Consider the following 20,428-nt stretch of genomic DNA (forward strand, 5'->3'; position numbering starts at 1 on the left):
CCAAGATGGTGTCGAATGAATTATTTACTCAGCAATATAGTGAAACTTAGTTTAGATATTTTTCTTTATTTATTTGAGACTGCCCTGCAATGTTGTTTTAAATATTTCCTGTGGTTTTGAACTTTGATGTCACTTTGAATATATATTTAGTATTGTCTTGTTCTTTTGTTATGTATTACTAAATATATTTAAACCTGCCATTGTGGCTGATCTGTGTAGAGATATTTAAGTTTTGAGAGTACTGCATGTTTATTTGGTGGCACTGTGTGAGACAATCCTTTCAGCCTTGCTCTTGGTCAAACTACCATTTGTATTAGTATTAATATTTCATAGTAAGATTGGGAACCCTTTGTTAAGGGTCTTAAAGTAGCTGATAAGGAGTGACTGGTGGCAGGGATAACTTCCTTATAGTCTGAGAAGAAGGGGGCATAGCTAGTAATCCTCTGCCAGCCTTTCCAAGTTATGTGTGTGTAAATCAAACCTCAGAGAGTGTGAGTATCAGCTACTTGGGCAGGGACATGAAACACTGGTTGGACAGAGAGGGTGCTGGAGGTCTTTACGTAGTCCCTCAACTGGGATCTCAACTCTATAGCTGTGCCAGTGGCGAGCCTTATTGGGGATCTGGAGAAAGAGTGAGAAACCAGGCCAGGACTGACTGTGGTCTCTGTGTGCTCTTAATGGAAATTGTACTTGATGCAGACTGCTGCATATACTGTCTGTGTACTTGTTATCTCCTCAGTGAAATCCCCTACTGTTGCCAGTAGTGAGGATCGATGGTCCTTGATTACTGGTTGGCAGTGGTGGGTCACCACGTATGCCATATTCTTTTATAAGTGTGACAATAGTAATTATGCATTTGTATAATACCCACAAATAATCACACTTTAAAACTTTCTTGAATGTTAGCTGGCTAATTCTTATCAAAATATATACATTTGGAAGTAGTGTAGCTGAAAGCAAAAAAAAAAAAATAAATCTTTTAGACTAAGGTTTATCTGGGAAGCAAAAATAAAAGCTATGCATATTCTTTCCGGGTATGTCATCTGCATAATGAGAAGTTCTAGTATTCATTCCATTTTTTTTGCATCTCAGTTTTCAAATGGAGGAAGTGCCTGAATAATCTCTGCTAGCTAACAGCATGGTTGTTAATGTCATCATTTTTGCCCCCTGCCAGCAGCAGAGCTGGAAAAGCAAGATTTGGATTTTGAGTTTTTAGCTTGCGCAGCAAAGTAGCCAGGATGGTGTCGAATGAATTATTTACGTTGGCAGGTGAGGGGCCTCACTCAGTATGATCTTAAATACAGGATGATGCCTGGTGATTTGCTTATATTGTTCAATGCACTAACTGGAAATAATGTGTGTGACTGCTTAGAACTGAATTTGGCAGCAGTGAAACCACCAAAGCAGACAAGCAACATAGTGAGGTGTTAATTTAGTAGAGGATGTAGTTGACTTATAGAGAATAAAGACTGTAACATCACTGCAATATAAAATTAGAGCAATTCCTTGATATAGAATAAACTGTATACTGTTTCACAACTTATGAGTTTAAATTAGTTAGTGTCTTTGAAAATTTTGAAGGCAAAACCATGACATAACTTCAGTCAGCATACCAGTCATATTTTTTTAGATTTTATTATTTTCCAGAATCATCTGTATATTTTTAACCTTGAAGTAATCTGAAGCTTACCAGATAAGAAAATAATTGCTGCATTCAGTGTATCCATGGTGTAACCGTTTGAGGCATGCAATGCTAAAAATGACTGTAATTCATTTTAAAAATAGGCACCAACCTACTGATGTAATGGTTCTAAAAATGATACAGTTTTATTTCTAATGCATTCAAGTGGTTCACAAATTAAATATATTCTTCCTGCATTCTAAACACTGGAAAAATAGTCCAACTAATAATGATTTTTAAGAGTGCTACAGTAGGTCTTCTCTTTGACTTCTGAATGCTGAGGTGTGAAAGTCTGAATGGGAAAGGTAGTGTTATGTGTGTTTCATTTTGTGTGTGTGTGTGTGTGTGTGTGTGTGTGTGTGTGTGTGTGTGTGTGTGTGTGTGTGTTCTTACACAGTTCACTGCCAATAGATAAGTTATGGCAACTTTTTTGTGCACCTTGGTTTGTCAGGATAGTTAAAGAAATAATGACCATAATGTTCATAACACCTGCGTTGTCACCTGTGTGTGTGTGTGTGTGTGTGTGTGTGTGTGTGTGTGTGTGTGTGTCTGTGTGTGTGCAGCATCTCAACTCACTGTTGTATTGCATGTTTTTTTTCTAGTACAGTGAATTCAGGGAGAACTGTACTACACAACTTATCTTAAAGACTTAATAACTGCAATACCAATATGATGAAACCTGGGCATACTAGGGTGCCTCCCACTCCATTTTGTCTACCCAACTAACTTTTAGTCAATACCATCCTGGTAGAAAGGGGGCTCATAGTATCTCTTAGATATTATGTGTACTTTAATGTCTATCTGTCTGACTGTCAATTAGAGAAAATTAAGGCTTGGAAATGTTGTTAAACTTTAACTTTATAGTTCTAGGCCTGTTACCTTCGATTAAAAACTGCATGACTCTGAGAAAATGAATTAGCCAGACAGTGATGCTACCCCCCCCCCCCAACACACACACACATCAAATGAGGGCCTTGTATGTACTGGACTTAGTTACTGAGAATAAATCCAAGCAGTTGAAACTCACTGTGTTTCTATTACATAGTGTTGTTATAAGTACAATTATCTTATGAGCAAATTCTGTTGAGTGTATACCAATCCTGTTATCAGTATGGATGTGACTGTCTCAAATTCTCATTGGATTGCCAGACTCACTTCTTATCTTTACACTGTCTTTTTCACGGGCATTCTGTGTTGCTCCCTACTTCCAGCATTTAGTGTTGTATGTTACTGACCAACTGCAGGGAAAATGAATGTCACTGTGTTGCAGAACTGACACTAGTTGTGAATACTATATTAAGAGCTGATGGCAAGTACTCATGCCAGCTCTGTTCCCTTTACATGATGCTAAAAACTAAAAATAAGAAGAGGAACTATTTTATATGTGGGGTAGCCACCCCCCAAACGCATCTCTCATTCAAGAGATATGTGCTGGTATACTCCCTTCTAATAATAACTAACCTTGAAGTTACTACATGCTGACAAAGAGAAAGACAAACCTCCAAAATGTCAGTGACCATGGATTTTGAGCAACTATGTCTTGAAGAGATGACCTTTCCATTAAAAATGACTCAGATGAGAAGCAACCAAAAGATTGCTATGACTCTTTCTTTGATCCAATATTGTGTGCACATCACATCACCAGTAAGTGGTTTCTGGAAGTAGGATGGGCTATTTCTACAGGCTGAAATTGTGTTCATTGTTAGGAAACAAGGTGTGTATATTGACAATGCACCCTGTATCACTGTACTGTGCTTAGTAATCAGTTGATTGTACAACTATGCATATCCAGTACACCCCCTGGCTGGCATCACAGAATACGTTTCTGTCTGCATTACTGTAGTAAATGGTTCATATAATGGCATGTAAGTAACATCAAATAGTATGATCAGCAACTGTTGCTGAAATCTGTGTGCTGTGCTAAGAAACCTGATGCACTCTACTGTCACTGTTTAAGATTCTGTCACCATTGCTTTTGATTATGAATCATTATTTCACCCATTATTATCACAATATTATTTCATTAAATTAATCTCAAAGAAGCATTGTGTTAGATAGCCACATTCATGCATCTTTTGATCAGTCACATCCATTCCAACACAGTCAGCATATTTATGTGTAAAGAGATGAGAACAAAGCAGGAAAAGACACTTGCCCTTTATTCTTGATGCAAACTGCATTGATAAGCTGGTATCAATCCATTTATCACCATTTCCACCACTTCAGTTATCACAGTGTTGGTTCATTTATCATTCATAACCCATAATTCACTTTGTTTGTTACTTTCAGTCAGGGCTGGCCTTAGGTGGTATGACACTCTAGGCAAAGTGCTCCATGGTGCCTCCTTACTGCCTACCCCTCTCCTGACACACATACCTCAATGTCCCCCATCCTTGCCTCTCCTCAGATTACTTTTTTTTATACATTTTTGTACATTTTGCCTTATTCTTCATCTTTTTTCTGCATCCTTTCAACACACACTAACTGGTCAGACTGCATTGCAATAACTGTTGAGAAAATTATTGAATTAATCCAGGGATGAGGGGCATAGGTTTCTAGATTTTCTGAGATATATTTTAGGCATTTCATTACCTTCCTTTTGATTCAGTGATGCCCTGAATAAAACTCATGATGTAGAATAAATTCAGTCTTCCTCATCAACTTTGCTTTTTCTCTGCATCCTTTCAATGCACCCTAACTGGAACTCAGCTACAATAACAGTGGCTATGTTTTTCTAGCTATTCCAAGGTGCATTTCAGAACATTTTCCCTGATCGAAAATCATGAGTAAGGAAAGAGATTCACCTTCTCTGTATCCCTCTGATAATATACTGAAATGAGAGCATGAATGGCCACCATCATAAATTTCCAGTAGCTGCTGGCAAACATGCTTCAGCATTTCTCCTCAACTCCTTCTCCACAAAACAGCCACCTTCTGTGAACCACTCTGATGTCAGACTAGGACAAACTTGAAGGAACAATTTGCAACTGTCAGACATATCTAACATCATAGCACATTTATTGGGATGTAAACAAAAAATACTTGGGAATATTAATGATAGATCATATACATCAGCTATGAATAATAAGTCTGAAGGTAGGATGCATGACACAAAGGTTGTTGATGATAAGAAGTTTTTTTATGTTACAAGATTTTCTCCGTTTTCTAGTGAGTTGATTCAGATAGTGAGAAAATATTGGCATATTGTTAGTGAGGATGAAACTATAGGTCATTTGTTTCCTGAACACGTTACTTTTTCCTTCAAGAGGGGGAAAAAATTAAAAGAGTTGTTAAATCATAATTTTGTTAAGGGGAACAATAACCTTTTGCCTTTTGACACTTTTCCATGTGGTCATTGCAGCATCTGTGATAAAGCTATGAATGTAAACATTATTAATGGTAAAACATTTGTTCCTAGGTTTTATTTCAACTGCAGATCGACAGGGGTGGTATATATCCTGGGCTGTTCTTGTACTGATGTTTGGTACATAGGACAAACTAAGCGTATGGTTAGGATTTGGGTTCTAGAACATCTTAAAGATATTAGGAATAATAATGAAGTGAGCCCTGTTGCAAAACATTTCCATGATAAACATGGTGATTCCCCTAGTAGTTTGAAATTTTGTGTGCTTGGTAGGCCTTTTTTGTCTAGAGGGGGTGATTTTGTGGCTAAACTGCTAGAGTTAGAAACTAGGATGATTTTAAAGTTTAAGACTTTAAGGCCCTTTGGTTTGAATCAGGAATTGGGTATTTAATATTTCATCATTCAACATTTCATATTTAATATTTACGTTTGTATTCAGCATTTATTAGTGTATTTATTTATTATGTTTAATATTTATTTGTTATTGTTATTTAACTATATTAATGCTGTTGCTTTAAATGTTTAATATGTATTTAATTAGTTGATTGAATTATTGACAGCTGTATGATGTGATGAATGTATACATATCTATTTGAAATTAGAATGTACTATGATCCATGAAGGCGAATTGCCGAGGTACCAGATCGCTGGTTTTCGAATAAAGAAATGCTGGTTGAGTGCTGGTGAAATTGTGTTTTTCTATTTTCTCTTGCTTTTGGTGTTTTTTGAATATCTAACATCATGCCTCACTATCCTTTAAAACAACCAGTGTGTGTGTGTGTGTGTGTGTGTGTGTGTGTGTGTGTGTATATACACACACACACACACACACACACACACACACACACAGATAATTTTTGATTATCAGTAAAGTTTAAAAAAGACAGTCTTAGTAATCTGTTTTAACTTTTCGTTCTTACACAGTTCACTGCCAATAGATAAGTTATGGCAACTTTTTTGTGCACCTTGGTTTGTCAGGATAGTTAAAGAAATAATGACCATAATGTTCATAACACCTGCACAAGCTGTAACAACATTCTGTTCACACCTATGAGGTTTGACTGTAAAAACAAATTACAGAGGTAATGACCATACTGTCTCCATCAATCCATCCCACAAGCTACAACAATTTTCTGTGCACACCTCTGAGTGGAGCTGGTATTAGACTATATGACGTTAAAGCAGTTTCACTACTAAGCTAATAGCTTATGTCACAATACACTTTTATAGCCTGGGGTGATGCAGTATCCAGTTTACTGAAGATCTGAGGGTCAGGCTGTTCTGTGATGTCTTTTCTCTTTATTTCTGAAAGATTATTACTTAAGTGTGCATCGACAGAAAAAAATAACTGGTATTATTTTTACATACTTTCATCCATACACACTGACCCTACCCCTAAAAACCAGGTCTATTACACAAGCTATAGTGATTTTTCATACAAGTGCACACATAGTGGCATTGGCCCTTACAAGTCATGTCTATCACAAGATGCACAGACACTGCAGACTTATCTACCAGCAAGTCCTTTGGGGTATTAGAAAACCAGAGCACATGGATAAATGCATACAGAAACAGGGGAGTCCAATGTGGAGACCACACACAAGAAGCCACAGCCAAGAAATGAACAATGGCTAACCAGTGAGAGAAGGCAATGGTGCTTACTGCACCACTGTATCAATAATCAGTTACTTACACACACATCCTACTCCTGTCAATCCACAGAGAGAGTTACTTATCTTGTACAATGCTAATGCTTGTGATAGAACGTGAGAGAAGTTAAGGGCAACTTGTTTATTTTACACTGATTTCAGCAAATATATTATTTGATGCATGTACTATTTGACTGATCCTGCAATGTCAGATGACTGACTACTATTTAACAGTGACTAAACAACAGCAGGGGTTACTTGTCTCCACTGACGGTCTCCTTAACATTCAGTTATATCCACTTTACTGCAAACACCTCAGATAAATAAATAGCGATCATAATAAGAAAGCACTCTATCTTACCTTACACAAATGCACACTAGTCTTGCAAAGCCAGATCAGTGACTGTTTAAACAGAAAAAAAACAACAAAAGGGTTACTTACTTTCATTCACAGATGAGAAGCTCTGACTCCCCACTCGGAAGTTACAGCCACTTCTGTGTGCACTTCAGATGTCTGATTTTGATAATCAAATGATGGTTATGTAATGAATTTCAACCTGATAATGACATATTCCAAGTTGCTTTACTCAAATCATGTTAATCCTGCAAAGTTAAAATAAAGAGCAAATAGCACTTTCTCATTTTCCCACATAGATAGCCCCAGCAGTACTAGGTATTTTGTCTGTGTACATGCTACATGTCCAGCTCTTATAATTTAAATAAAAAAAAAAAAAAAAAAAAACTGTCTCTACTTTTCAGAGAAAAAAGTGGTGACAAAGCCAAAAATATTGTGAAAAAAGGCCAAATAATCAGGCACAGCTGGCACATATTGGTCTTTCATTGCATTTTTGGATAGTTAATAGAATAACGAGTTGACACCTTCATTTTTTGAACAATATGGTGCCAGCAACTTGAACGTCTATCATTATTGAGCAATGGCAACAGTGTATGACTTACAGTAAGAAACTAAGGTCCCTCATAAAATCATCCAAGGCTAACTTTGAAAGAAAAATAGCCAAGGATTCAAAAGATAACCACAAAGCCTTCTTTAGCTATGTTGAGAATCTAAGTGGCAACAAGCAGATATGCACTGAACTAGTGCAAAAATAGCACAAAATATACTGAAACTACTGATATTGCCAACATCCTGGCAGATAGATTCAGTGCAAACTTCACCCCCCACCCCCAAAAGGGCACACAACAATACCAGAAAAGTGTAGTGTCCCAGAAATCATGGACGCACAGGTGAAAACAGCCCTTTCAAAAGTCAAAAACACAGCGTCACAGGGGCCAGATGGTGTCCCAGGCTGCGTCTTGCATGAACTACAGAACGAACTAGCCCCCCACCAAAATACGCTGTTCAACCTCAGCCTCTCCACAGGCTATGTGCCCATAGAATGGTGCACAGCAATGGTTATTCCACTCCACAAAGGAGGGGCCACAACTGACCCTGGTAACTATCGCCCCATAAGCCTGACTAGCCTGGTCTGCAAGGCTATGAAGCGCATCATCATGGAACTCATTAACAAAGACATTGGGAACCTGCAAACACGTTAAGGGCAGATCATGCCTACTAAACCTGGTTGACTTCTTCAAGACAGTCACCAAGGCCATAGATGAGGGAAAGGTTGTTCACACAGCCTATCTTGACCTCGCCAAGGCTTTTGACACCATTCCCCACTCGGGTATTAAAGAAAAACTCACCAGTCTGAACATAAACCCCTACGTCATGAGATGGGTTGCCAAATGGCTTACAGACAGAACTCACATGGTAAGAATAGCGGGCTCCAGGTCCAACTCTAAACCAGTCACAAGTGGTGTCCCACAAGGCTCAGTCCTGGGACCCCTACTGTGTGGCATATACTTCTCAGATGTACAGGCAAACACAGGAGAACTATGGCTAAACAAGTTCGCCGATGATTGCAAACTGGGAGCCATAACTGACTCTCAGGCTGACACAGACATCCTCCAAAAGGGCCTTACTGAGATGAACACCTGGTGTCAAAGTCATGGCCTCAAGCTAAATGCCAAAAAATGCATAGTCATCCCATATGGGAAAAACAAAACACCCAAGAATTACCACATAGGTGGCAGCCCCCTTAATACAGAAGAGGTAATAAGAGCTCTGGGGACCCAGGTAGATAGTAATCTCTCCTTTGACAATCATATTGCCAAAGTAGTTAGGAAATCCTTCTCTGTGGCCCATCTAATTACTAAAGGGTTCGCATCTAGAAATAAAGAGGTTATAGTGCCCATCTACTCGTCACTCATCAGACCCATCATAGAGTACAATGCCCCATTTGGGATGTACCTCACAAGACACTTCCAACAGCTGGAAAGACCATAAAAGTACCTCACCAAGAGGATTACTGGCCTCAAACATATGTCTTATGCAGCCCGACTGAAAAAACCTCCGGCTGTACTCAGTGGCATATCGCTTACTCAGAGGTGATCTCTGCCTGACTTACAAAGCCATGTACAACTCAGAATTGATGGACATGCTCCACCTAAAGAAATCCAAGTCACTGCAAGCCATGCACTCTAGTGAGCTAAACCTCACCACAACAATAAATAGAACATGCTGAAGGGATAGATTCATGTCACAGAGACTCCCCATGCTTTGGAACAAAATTCCAAACTACATTAGGCAGAGGCCCTCACTAACACTCTTTGAGAGAAACCTTGATGAGTGGATGGGTAACAGAAAATGCACCCCTGGGATTACCTCATTAGCTCTGCTTGACAGAGGATCAGTTAATTAATCAATGGAGTGGCGAAAGCCAACACACTCTGGCTAGGCTTATAAATGCCCTCGGGCAGAAAGCCTAATACCTACCTATGAACCTATGAAAAAAAAAACACAGTTTTTATGCTGAACAAACCAAAAACAGAAAATGTTAAGAGGGGGCATGGCCAGATTCCAAAAGAGTTGCTCTCAGTGTAAGGCCTATCTGTAAACAGGCTTACACCAGGGGCCAGATTCCAAAACACCTGCTCTCGGTGTAAGTGGTCAGTTACACCAAGAGCAAGTCTTTTGGAGTTGGACCCCCATAATCACTGGCAACTTTTGATTATTATTCTAATTCATTTAAAGAGTTAATTGAACAATAGGTTTTGCATCAACATGTATTTTTTGAACAATTAGAAGCACAAAACTGTAATGTCTAGTATTATTGATTGACAAGTCACTCAGGACAAAAGGCTTTGTATCTACATAGTTGTTCTGACCAATAAACAGTATGAATCATTAATGTCTAGCATTATTTACTGACTGAAGTCATTGCTTTACCAGAACAGAATCACATTTTTAGAGGAACAACAGGTTTTTCAATAACATGTTTTCTGAACAATAATCAGTATTAAACTCTAATGTCTAACATTATGGTTTGACTGTATTGCAGAGTTACTAGAAGATGAATAAAGTTATAAGAAGAAAATGACAGAAATATGAAGCAATGTCAAACACAGAGACAGCAGAGAGGGATAAAGACAGTGAGAAATCAGGGTTTAACAGTCACGACACATTTGCAGGGCAAGCAGTGTACCTGACAGTTTACACAACAAATGTGTTCACTACTTTTATCTGTTACCTTCCAGGATCTTACAAACAAACAAATAAAAAATGACACATTATAACAGGCTGCTTCTACTGTTATAATCCCAAAGTCAGTTGACTATTTAACTCGCATGGGCTGTCTACTATTTCCTGTGCCATGGCAAGAGGTAAAAAGTTCTGAACATTTATTGTGAAGGTGCAGCACACATGGTCATTTGACTCATGGAGGTTTTTTTTTTTAAATCCTTGCTGTCACACAACAACTAGGAAGTTAACATCTTCCCTATAGGGTGCCTTTTGGCTAGGGACACCTTTCTGATTTTATTATCACCGTTTCTTTATTAAGTTAAGGAATGGGGACTAACTAACTAGATGAATGAATTGAATAAATAAATAAATAAAATCACTACAGGTGCCCTTAGCCATAGGGCACCCTATGTGACTGCCTAGGGCTATGCATTAGGCAGGCTCTTCTTTCTTTATAATGTGAAGATCTGCTAACATGTCTTTATGTGTGCCTCCTTGAGACAATCATTTTTGTGGGAAGCCTACTTAAATCACTTTTATTTATTCCCAACCTTCCTTCCTTTTTATATTTCACCAATCCTGCCTTCTTTTTCACTTAGGTATGACAATCTAACTCCTATATGACTACATCCAACTAGATTAAGAAAAAAAATCTGAAATGCTTGATAAAAATGAAGAAGGAATTAGAAGATTATATATCTTTCTGGATCAGCAGAAACACATTACTATATGTTATACTTCCCTTTCTTTCATACTTTCCAACATATTATTATCATTTTTTCTCTATGATGTTATTGACAATATGTTATAATAAGTTGTAGGTTATCTCCTTGTATGATGGGTGAAGTCAGGTAAGATGCCTAAGTCGGAGTGATGTTTTCGGAAAGGACAGGATCACAACTTCTGTCCCTTTCATCAGAGCAATCACAGACCACTTCCTGGTCATCACCCATTCTTAGAGGGGTATATCATAGCCTGTCTACACTAATAGTTTTTTTTGTCTGCACTCCATCCCCAGTTCCTGAGATTAAGACAATCACTCCAGACAAAGGGCAACAATGAAAAAAGAACATAAAATTACAGATGTTGATGAAGTAAGCCCACTGGACACGTTTATATTTGTATTTATTTTTTATTTTTTAGCAGTTATCCAGTACACATATCTGGTTAAGTAACTTGCTTAGAGTACCACAGTCAGCAAATGGAGGCTATGGAACTCAACCTGGGTTAACCAAACTGCCAGAAAAACTGCCTAAAAGACAAACTGTCAGTCAGGCTAGCCTGGTTACAAGTCATGGACTAGTCATTATCTAGGGGAGGAGGTTGCTCTTTGCTACCGTCTTCCATTACTATATGACATTTACAACACATTACATCCTTCATCATCATGGTATTCTGTTAGGAAATGTAAAGCATGCAAAGAGGGATTTAAATGGATGCATCCATGTATTTACTGAGACAGTGCATCCATCCAAGCCAATTTATAAATATAGGCACATGCACAATATATGATTGCAAGGGGATTCTTACTTGTTATATAAACTGGATTTGCCAGATCAGTGCCTGACCTGTTTTAACCATTTTTACTAATTCCCAATATCAGCATTGTGTGGCATTTACCCTTCTAAAACTATAATTAATTTTATGGTTGACGTTACAGTTTTGAGCAGAGGGTCAGTTGATGATATATATATCATGTCCTCCGCTGGGTACTCATTTTTGCAGTAAGACCAACTGACATGACTTGTCTTTTGCCCTCAAATATGTAATCACTTTTTCTTGAATCTGATTAAACTGAAATAACAGGAAATATTTAGCAAAAATAAACTGCAGGTATAATCTATATAGTTGATACTTCCCAGACTCTACTTTATTAACACTCTCAAAAGATTTGTATCTCAGGCTGCTGTTATGAAAAGGGCTTCAGTGCCTACTTTCTTGACTTCATATCAGTGGCCTTATTCAATGTGTGCTATGCTGTCCTGTGCTAAAATGATGAATGGTGTAGGTGTTTCCTACTGAAACCTGATGAATGGCCTGTGCTGCCCCCCCCCCCCCAACACATACACATTCTGATAATCATGCTATATGAGACTATATTCACTTGTATTTTAAACAGGAAACATCTTACATCTTGATCTGTCTTGATGTCTTGAATATGGTTAAACTAAGACAGGCTGCAGTCACTGATACCTTGAAATTCCAGGCATCCCCACTGTCATACCTGTTGCAAAATTTATAAGAATCTGAATGGCCCACAACATTTTATCATCTAGAAATACCAAATAATGTATCATACTTAGTAGAAACTCTAGCAGCACAACCTATATGCTATTGAGCAACACAGTCCCCTTATTTTGAGGCACAATAATCTAGGAGTTAGAATATATAAGCTGTAGGGTGTATGTTGGGGAGATCAACCACCATGAGAAATGCCTTACTGCTATTACAGCAACTACTAAGATTTTCTGTATTTACATTGCAGTCTTACTTTATTTTCATGTATTTGGGTCTTGTAATAATAGGCCTCAGACAAGTGAAGCAATGAATCTCTTAGAAATTATTTCAAGATTGTTAACCCTTGCAAATTCACTTCTGTTTTGTTTTTTCTATATGTACAGCTCAGGATTTACCTAAGTATGTTACATTGCAGGGTCTTTGGTTTCAGAGTAGCCAAACATGCTTTACTTCCCAAATATCCTTAGCAAGACTTATCTGATAATCTATACGTACCCTTAAGCAAATCTTTGGCTATACCCCTCTTTCAAGGTGTGAGACATCTTCTTTGACGAACAATAATCCTTATGAATTTGAGCCTAAAATAGGGTTTTGATGAGTACCCAACCCTAGTCAACCATCCTTTCTGCCCCTCCTTTAGACTGTGTCCGATAACAATTAATTATGATATATTATGGCCCTTTTAAAGTTATTTTTTCCTCTTCTTGCTATGTGAGAATTGTTAGATTTGTTGAACAGGCTTCGGGGTTCTGATACATGAGGATGTTTTTATTTGCAGAGTCTTGCTTGAATCTAATTAATAATTTAAGATACTTTGCCTTAAAAGTCAACAGTGATCAGTTTGAGGATTATTCTCTGTATCAGAGCACTGCTAGTTGACCAAACAAATTGTTTACACAAAACGGTAGCGTTGCCTTTAAATAATTAATTTTCTGCCCTTACTGTAATTATCAACGACAGTGTAAACTTCTTTTCCTGACAAACCATGTCGGAGAGTCTGCCCAATACTCATGCAGTCTGCTACAAATACCTGCCTCTTTCTAATGGGCTAGTTTGTTTCCTTATTCATATTCTTTTCATACCAAACTAACCTGAAAAAGCTAAATAAAAAAAATCACATTGCCTTGAATTTGTAATGGAAATTACTTGCTTCAAATACATTAAGAAAATGGATGTCTAGAAGGTCTATTTAGCACTATTTATTAATTTAATTTTTCCTTTATTGATCAGGTTACTACCACTAGGTTAGTAGCCTCTTTTCAGGGGAGACCAGAGGTGGTATTTATACACCTTGTCAGAGATTTGAGATGCATGACTAGGCTTAAAAAGGCCTTTATTGTCATTAGCCTAGTAAACATCTATGAACCTATGAAACCTATTTGGCCAAGGCATCAGTTAACTTCCCCTACTAGTCATTGTTGCAAGTGGGAGTCATTTTGTAGGACCACTTCCTGTTATCATTCCAGGTGCAGAGGTAGCTTGAAGAAACAGGGAGCCAAATGGAGAGAGAAAGACATGTTGAATTTGTGAGAGAAGTGGAGGAGAAAGCAAATACTGAGACCAGAGAATGTGTGCAGGATCCTGAGGAGATATTTCAAAGACATCTGTTTGATGGAGATGAGTCAGCAAATGATGGCTGTATAATTACAAACTGTCAGGAGGGTTTCTGAGTGATTAACATAAAGAAATGGTGGTGCAGAGTGAGATGGAAAATGAAAGAGATGTTTCCTGGGAGGTCATTATGGAGAAAATACAAAAGTACAGGAAGGCTATATCAGCCAAAAATGCTTATTGGACCAATTTTTATTCCTGCACTTTGTAGTTTTATCAATAAATTTGAGGTTTTAACAGTTTCATCGTGGTACCGTGGTGGTCTGTCAAAGGTTTCCCTTGCAGTTTGTTTTGTTTCCATTGGCAGCTTTAGCAGTTGTAACACTGTTTATTAAGTCACATCAATTACATCCAAGTAAATTATTTTAGTTCGATACATGCATTCCTTCTCTCAGTCATGCAAATTTTGAACCCAGCATCAACAGTTATCTCAGGAATGTCTCTTGTCTGGCATTGTCCCTTCCCCTTTTAACCTTAACATTTGTATCTGGCAGTATACCTACGATCATAATTTATCTACAAATATGCAGAGCTGTAGCAAGTTCAGTCAGTGCCTTAGGCAATTCCCCCATCTCCCAGTGAAATGGTACACCAGAGCCAGAGTTTAAGAACAAAAGGATCCTGCTAAACAGAGGATCACCCCCCTAAAAAAAAAAATCATTCACACCTATAAGCAAATAATTTAAATAGCCATGATCTTAAACATGGCTGCTTAAATGACTACTGATGTGGCATTTGCACCCCTTACACCTTGCACCAGGGGCAGCCACCCTCTTTACTCAAACATAGCTAGCGTGTTAGTAGATAGGACATTGGCTTCCTTTGTAGATATTCTCTGTCATGATCCTGCATTGAAATATGTTTACTAATCTAAAACCAGTAAAGCTACTGGGAACCTAACTTTGCAGCTTGTCTTAATGAAATGAATTGTCTCTTTAAGTGTTCTATTTCTTCCCTTATACAATATAATATCATTAATCAATTATCTACAAGCTTAAGGGGGAATGGGGTGCTCTTTGCCACAGGATTCCTCTGTGCCTTTACCTGTATTATATGACCAATTTCTTCACTTCCTCATGACTCTGTGTTTGCTTGCGATTGCTGGCAAAAAGCTTATATATATATATATATATGTTAATTTCTTCTTTTTTACTCATGCAGTGTTCCAGCTCTGTAAACATGTGTTTTCTAGAAGGTATCCAATTTGAAGAACTAATAAATCTCAGAGTTATCTACAAAATCTGCAAGCCCCACCGGACATTTATTAAATCACTGGAAATGAAACAGAAATAAAGCTAATTATTTTTTATACACAGACAATTCTTCAAATATTAAGTGCTTTTGTTCTATATACTTGGAACTTTATGAGAACATTTGGGCACATAAAATTCCATATTTAAATAATGAATTATAGCAAAACATACGACTTTAGTAGGCAAATCACATTAATAAAACAATTAACCAATATAATTAAAAATAGCCTTTCTAAAATGTTCTTAAAGTAATCACATTAGAAAATACACCAAAAACATTCAGTCATGAATGTAAAAAATGCAATATTTGTGCAACAACAAGCATTTTATATTTACAATTTAGGGGCTCACATCTTAAGCATACAAATAGAAATAGTTTCATATAAACCTGGCAACATATTGGCTTGTAATCTAAGCTGACACTTAAATTCACACTGCTCAATCTTTATTTCCCAAGGTCTTGACAAGACAATGTATATTCAGAAACAAGAATATGGTAGGGAAGGCTTCACGCGTAAGAATAACTAGTGGGTGAGTAGTGTTAATACCTCAGGGGGCTAGGCCTAATGCTACACTAGTAGGTAGAGTGGGGCCACAGGAAAACTGTTGAGGCCATTATTATAATGGAGTGCTTACACAGCTTCACTAGTGCTGCCTCTTTGCCCGAAAATGTGCTAAAGATGAGGAACTACACTGTTGGGATACAGCTGTATCTATGGTAAAAATTGTCAAAATTATCTGTCTGGCTATGGCGCACAGTTCTGCATCAGTCCATGGTGTTGCATGATGGGCAAACAAGCAGAAACCTACTCAAGTGTGGGGGTCAAATACCAGAAGATTAAAACCTAAAACAAATTTTAAAAAGCTCAAAAAAACCAATGAGATGCGTACTCCAAGCTCTAGACCAGCCAACCTTTACCAGCCAGGGACCAATCAGCACAATCCTCTCAGAGTGCAGAAGGGCCCGTTCTAATCCGAGATGGCCTGGAAAATTTGCTCAGAACAAACAGCTACTACAAACAACCAACCAGGCCCAGAAACAGCAACCCTGAGTCTGGACTATGCTACAGCTACTAGCTACAATATTTTAGGCAGAAAACACTACAGAAATGTTTACCACAGCAGAAAAACAGCAGTGAGATACTAAATAAAAGTTTTAAACAAAAAGACCAAGGAGACTCTAGAGAATGCTTGTAACTGCAAACAAATCAGTAGTATGATACACTCCTTGGCAGGAAAATCAGAACAAACAGATGCTTAACAAATGCAGAAAAGTTCCAGTTAATACCTTTCAAACAGTGAAAATGGCTTGTCACCAGTAACCAAGAGCCATTATAATTTACTTCTTAAAAAAAAATCCATGAATCTCATATCACATATTTATGTTCCTGGAAGAAAATCTTTAAAGATCTGTCTATGAAAATACCCAGTAGATGGGTTTTACAGCCAGCAGCTGCAGCAATTGGACATGGGTGGGGCTCAATAACATCCTTTTCTACTTTTGGGATGCCAAAGATTGCTGGAATAATAGCTTCTTCAACCTTAAGAAACTGAAATAAATTATAATCAATGGCATCCTGGTCCCATATATCCTTAAGGAACAAATACATTTTCCAGTAAGCTATGTTAATTTCATTCCTTGATGTTCTATTATATTAAAATTCAATATTTAGTAACTTAAGCATCTTAGCCATATAGTCTACAGAATCTATCAACACAACACCCCCCACCCTTGTCTGGTTTCATAATTCTGAACTCACGGTCACCACAAATCTCATGGAGTAATTTTTCTCATCACTAAACATGACTTTTTCAAAATCTTCCTTAAATCATTTTCACAAAATTTTTCATACAGTTGTAACGTGGGAGGTGGATTTAAAGTACTGGCTATAGTAAAATTCCCCTTGTGCAGTCCTGTGTTGGGTCTATCATGATAAATAACTTTCAAGTTTAATTTTCTAGTAAACAATTCAATTAATAAATCACCAATGTTACAGGAAAAGGTCGGGACAACAGTAAAGCATTTCCTAAATAAATCTAAATGCTTAGCCTCAGTTGATAACTTACTATAATTAAAAATGTTAAAAATCATAAATTTCATAAACAATAGGAAAGGCAGGTAGTGCAAAACTATCTGATAAATCACATTCTACACTAATCGATGTACTACCAAGTTCAGAATTGTCCAAAGTTAGTCTCAACACCTACGTGAGAATTATTGTAGCCTCCCTCGTCCTCCCTCATCCTCGCGTCCTCCTTGGAGGCAACCCTTGGTCACCACCTACCTTTGAGTCAATCTTTCAGAATGTCTCAAAGGTGGAAACTCCATTGACTCTAAAAAAAAACATCATTCTTGTCGCCAGTATTAAAAGAATGATCAACATTGTTCCTTGTAGGGGAAGTAATTAGTCTGTTACACATATTATTAGAACTACCGTCAACATGGAAAGTCATTCTATTCATACGCAGAGGGTAAGCTTTCCCCTCTGAATAAGCTGATTCGTCCATCAAAAATTTGAGTTTGGTACTTTTAATTTTCTCAGTTTTCTTATTTACATTATCAAACAACTTGGCATAGTCACTATATTGCACCTCAAACAACAAGTTGCGTTTCAACAAAGCATTTAAAGAGTTAATGTCATCAAGAAGTTTTGCCATTTCTTTTTCATTGGATTTAATGAGAATCCACATAATCTTAAAACTACAATGATTAAATGCTGCAGAAAATGCATTCAATAATTCTAAGTCATGAACTAGACCATTAAGAATGTTATATACTCTCAGTCCCTTCACGGCCAGCTTCCTATTAATAAATTCCTTAAAGCGTGCATTGTTTAGTTGTAAGGACTTATACTTAGATAGTTTTTTTTCTTAAATAAGGTTAACTGTTTGTCAAAGGAAACACTTACTATTTGAATGGTCCAGGGCTTGTTAAAATAATTTGTAAAATGTTGAAGTCAGTCATGTATATTTAGTATATCTGTAACAGTATGTGCAAAGCTTCATTCACTTGAGGAGAAACGGCACCACGGATATTCATACATGCATCACCCTGTTGAGTAGAGGGTCCTTCTCATGTGAAAGAAGCTTTACCACAAAGAAACCTCATTAGAATATTTTTTTCCTGGAAAAATATATGGGCTGTTGTTTTGTATACACTATATGGAGTCCAAAAGCATCAACTTTGTTTCCTGTTTTTTTATTTAGTTCACTGTTAATTTCAACAAAACAGTCACTTAATATATTCTGTAAACATATTTATGATAAGGACAATATGGATGCTCCATTTAATGTTTTATTTTTTTTTCCCTGTTAGGAAAGGTTTGGGTGCAAAGTTCTTTAATGAATCCGATAACTTAGTCACAACATTTCTGATGTAAGCAATGCTACAGTATGGAAAAGTGAAAACATGTTTTTGTTTGTAGTTTTACAAAAGAAACAGTTGAGTTTTTATTCTTTAAATGGCGTTTTAGCGTACAAGTCCTTAATATGTTCAAGAAACAAATCACTTTGTTTCTACTTTAAAGAAGGGAGAAAATGTATGTTATTGGATTTGTCATTATACAAGTAATTCCTTAAGTTAATGTTCATGTCACTTATGATGATGAATTTAAAATACAATCCAAAAGTCTTGATGGTTTTAGAAAACTAATTACAAACTGAAAGTGAACAAACTCCAAATACAAAAAAGTGTCTTTAATTTAGCAGAAAGTGAAATATGGCCAGTATTTTAAAAAAACAGATGAGAAAAGTCTTCATGAAACCGTTTAATTATAATGCACTGTGCTTTCAGTAAGGTGATGAGCACTTACTAATTTGAATTTAATGAAATTATTACAAAAGTTAATAGTACTGCCAAACAGGCAACATAGTTGCCTTAGTTGGATTTTTAAATTAGTTTGCAGATTTGCTACTCTTTATGACTGCAACTACTTAGCAACCTAATAATTAATTGGAACCCTATGAGCATTTAGTGATCGACTTCATATTTTTAGTTATGTATTTAGTTGCTTCCTTCAAAAAAATGAACTGGATGGGAGTTCAAGTTATAAAACATTCCATATATGCTGCTTTAAGATATGTTGTGCAGTACTGTGGAGTGACTGGCTTATTAAGTTGGTGATTTTGGTCCAAACCATGCCCTCCATTTATTAATTTCTTCTAACATTTTTTTGTTCTACATCTCTATACTACTTGTTCCCATGTTTCTGAACGTGCACTTTTCTTGTTGCTGTGGCTTATCTGTTTATCACAACCCAAGTATGCTGCCCGTTATTTTAAATAAAACATGTATGTAACCTTCTTCAGATTCTCTCTAATGCTCTACATATAAACTATTTCTCTGAAAAAGTTGGATTTCTAGTCTTAATCTACAGCTTTCACTAAAACTTAAAGCTTCTCTGTTAATTAATTGTCCTAATTCAAGGCTGAAGATCCATTTCTTTGTCCTTTTCTTATTTTTCCATACACGCATCACAGCCCTTGGTTAGCACTGAACTTCTAAACATCTGTGTTACTTTGACTCTTCTAGTCTCCAGCTATGTTAGCAAGTTAACTGTTAATGGATCCAACCCAGGAAGAGCCACATTGGAATCTGGCTTCATAAAAGATGTTAATGCAGTCAGTGTACACCATCTGTTATCTTAATGGCCCAACATATTCTTAAGCTTTAGAGTAAGGATTGCGAATGTTTTCACATTGAGTATTTGATTCTCTCATTACTTTTTGAGAGATAATAACCCAGCACCACTTCTCTTTTTTTCTACTATAAGTGTAGCACTAAAAATGTATCATTTTGTACAACATAAGTTAATTGGTTGTTATATTTCTAATATTAAAATTAGACTGAAACAAATGAAAAATACTTGTCAATGTATTCCCTTGGACATGTTACTGATCCCTTTTAGTCCTGGTTGTTACATGTTACAGATGATGTTGAACTAAGTCTATGGACTAAATAGTCTCTGCAACACTAGCAGCTGAACACTGGATGATTTGTTGTTTGGTGAATTTCTGGTAACACTAGTGACCTCAACATCTTCACTGTCT

The 20,428-nt window shown here is 36.9% G+C and overlaps 1 long non-coding RNA gene across 1 annotated transcript in view; it reads left to right on the forward strand.

Annotated features, from left to right (window-relative positions):
- The first annotated feature begins 1,047 nt into the window (after window positions 1-1,047).
- The window catches only part of LOC122812810, a 539,228-nt gene continuing 519,847 nt past the window's right edge, over window positions 1,048-20,428 (forward strand). Inside the window, exon 1 of the long non-coding RNA XR_006366576.1 lies at window positions 1,048-1,269. This is a non-coding gene — a long non-coding RNA (uncharacterized LOC122812810). The remainder of the gene's footprint in view (window positions 1,270-20,428) is intronic.

Source organism: Protopterus annectens, chromosome 10.part0, assembly GCF_019279795.1.
Source record: "Protopterus annectens isolate FY-2018-M chromosome 10.part0, PAN1.0, whole genome shotgun sequence".
Taxonomy (NCBI): domain Eukaryota; kingdom Metazoa; phylum Chordata; order Ceratodontiformes; family Protopteridae; genus Protopterus; species Protopterus annectens.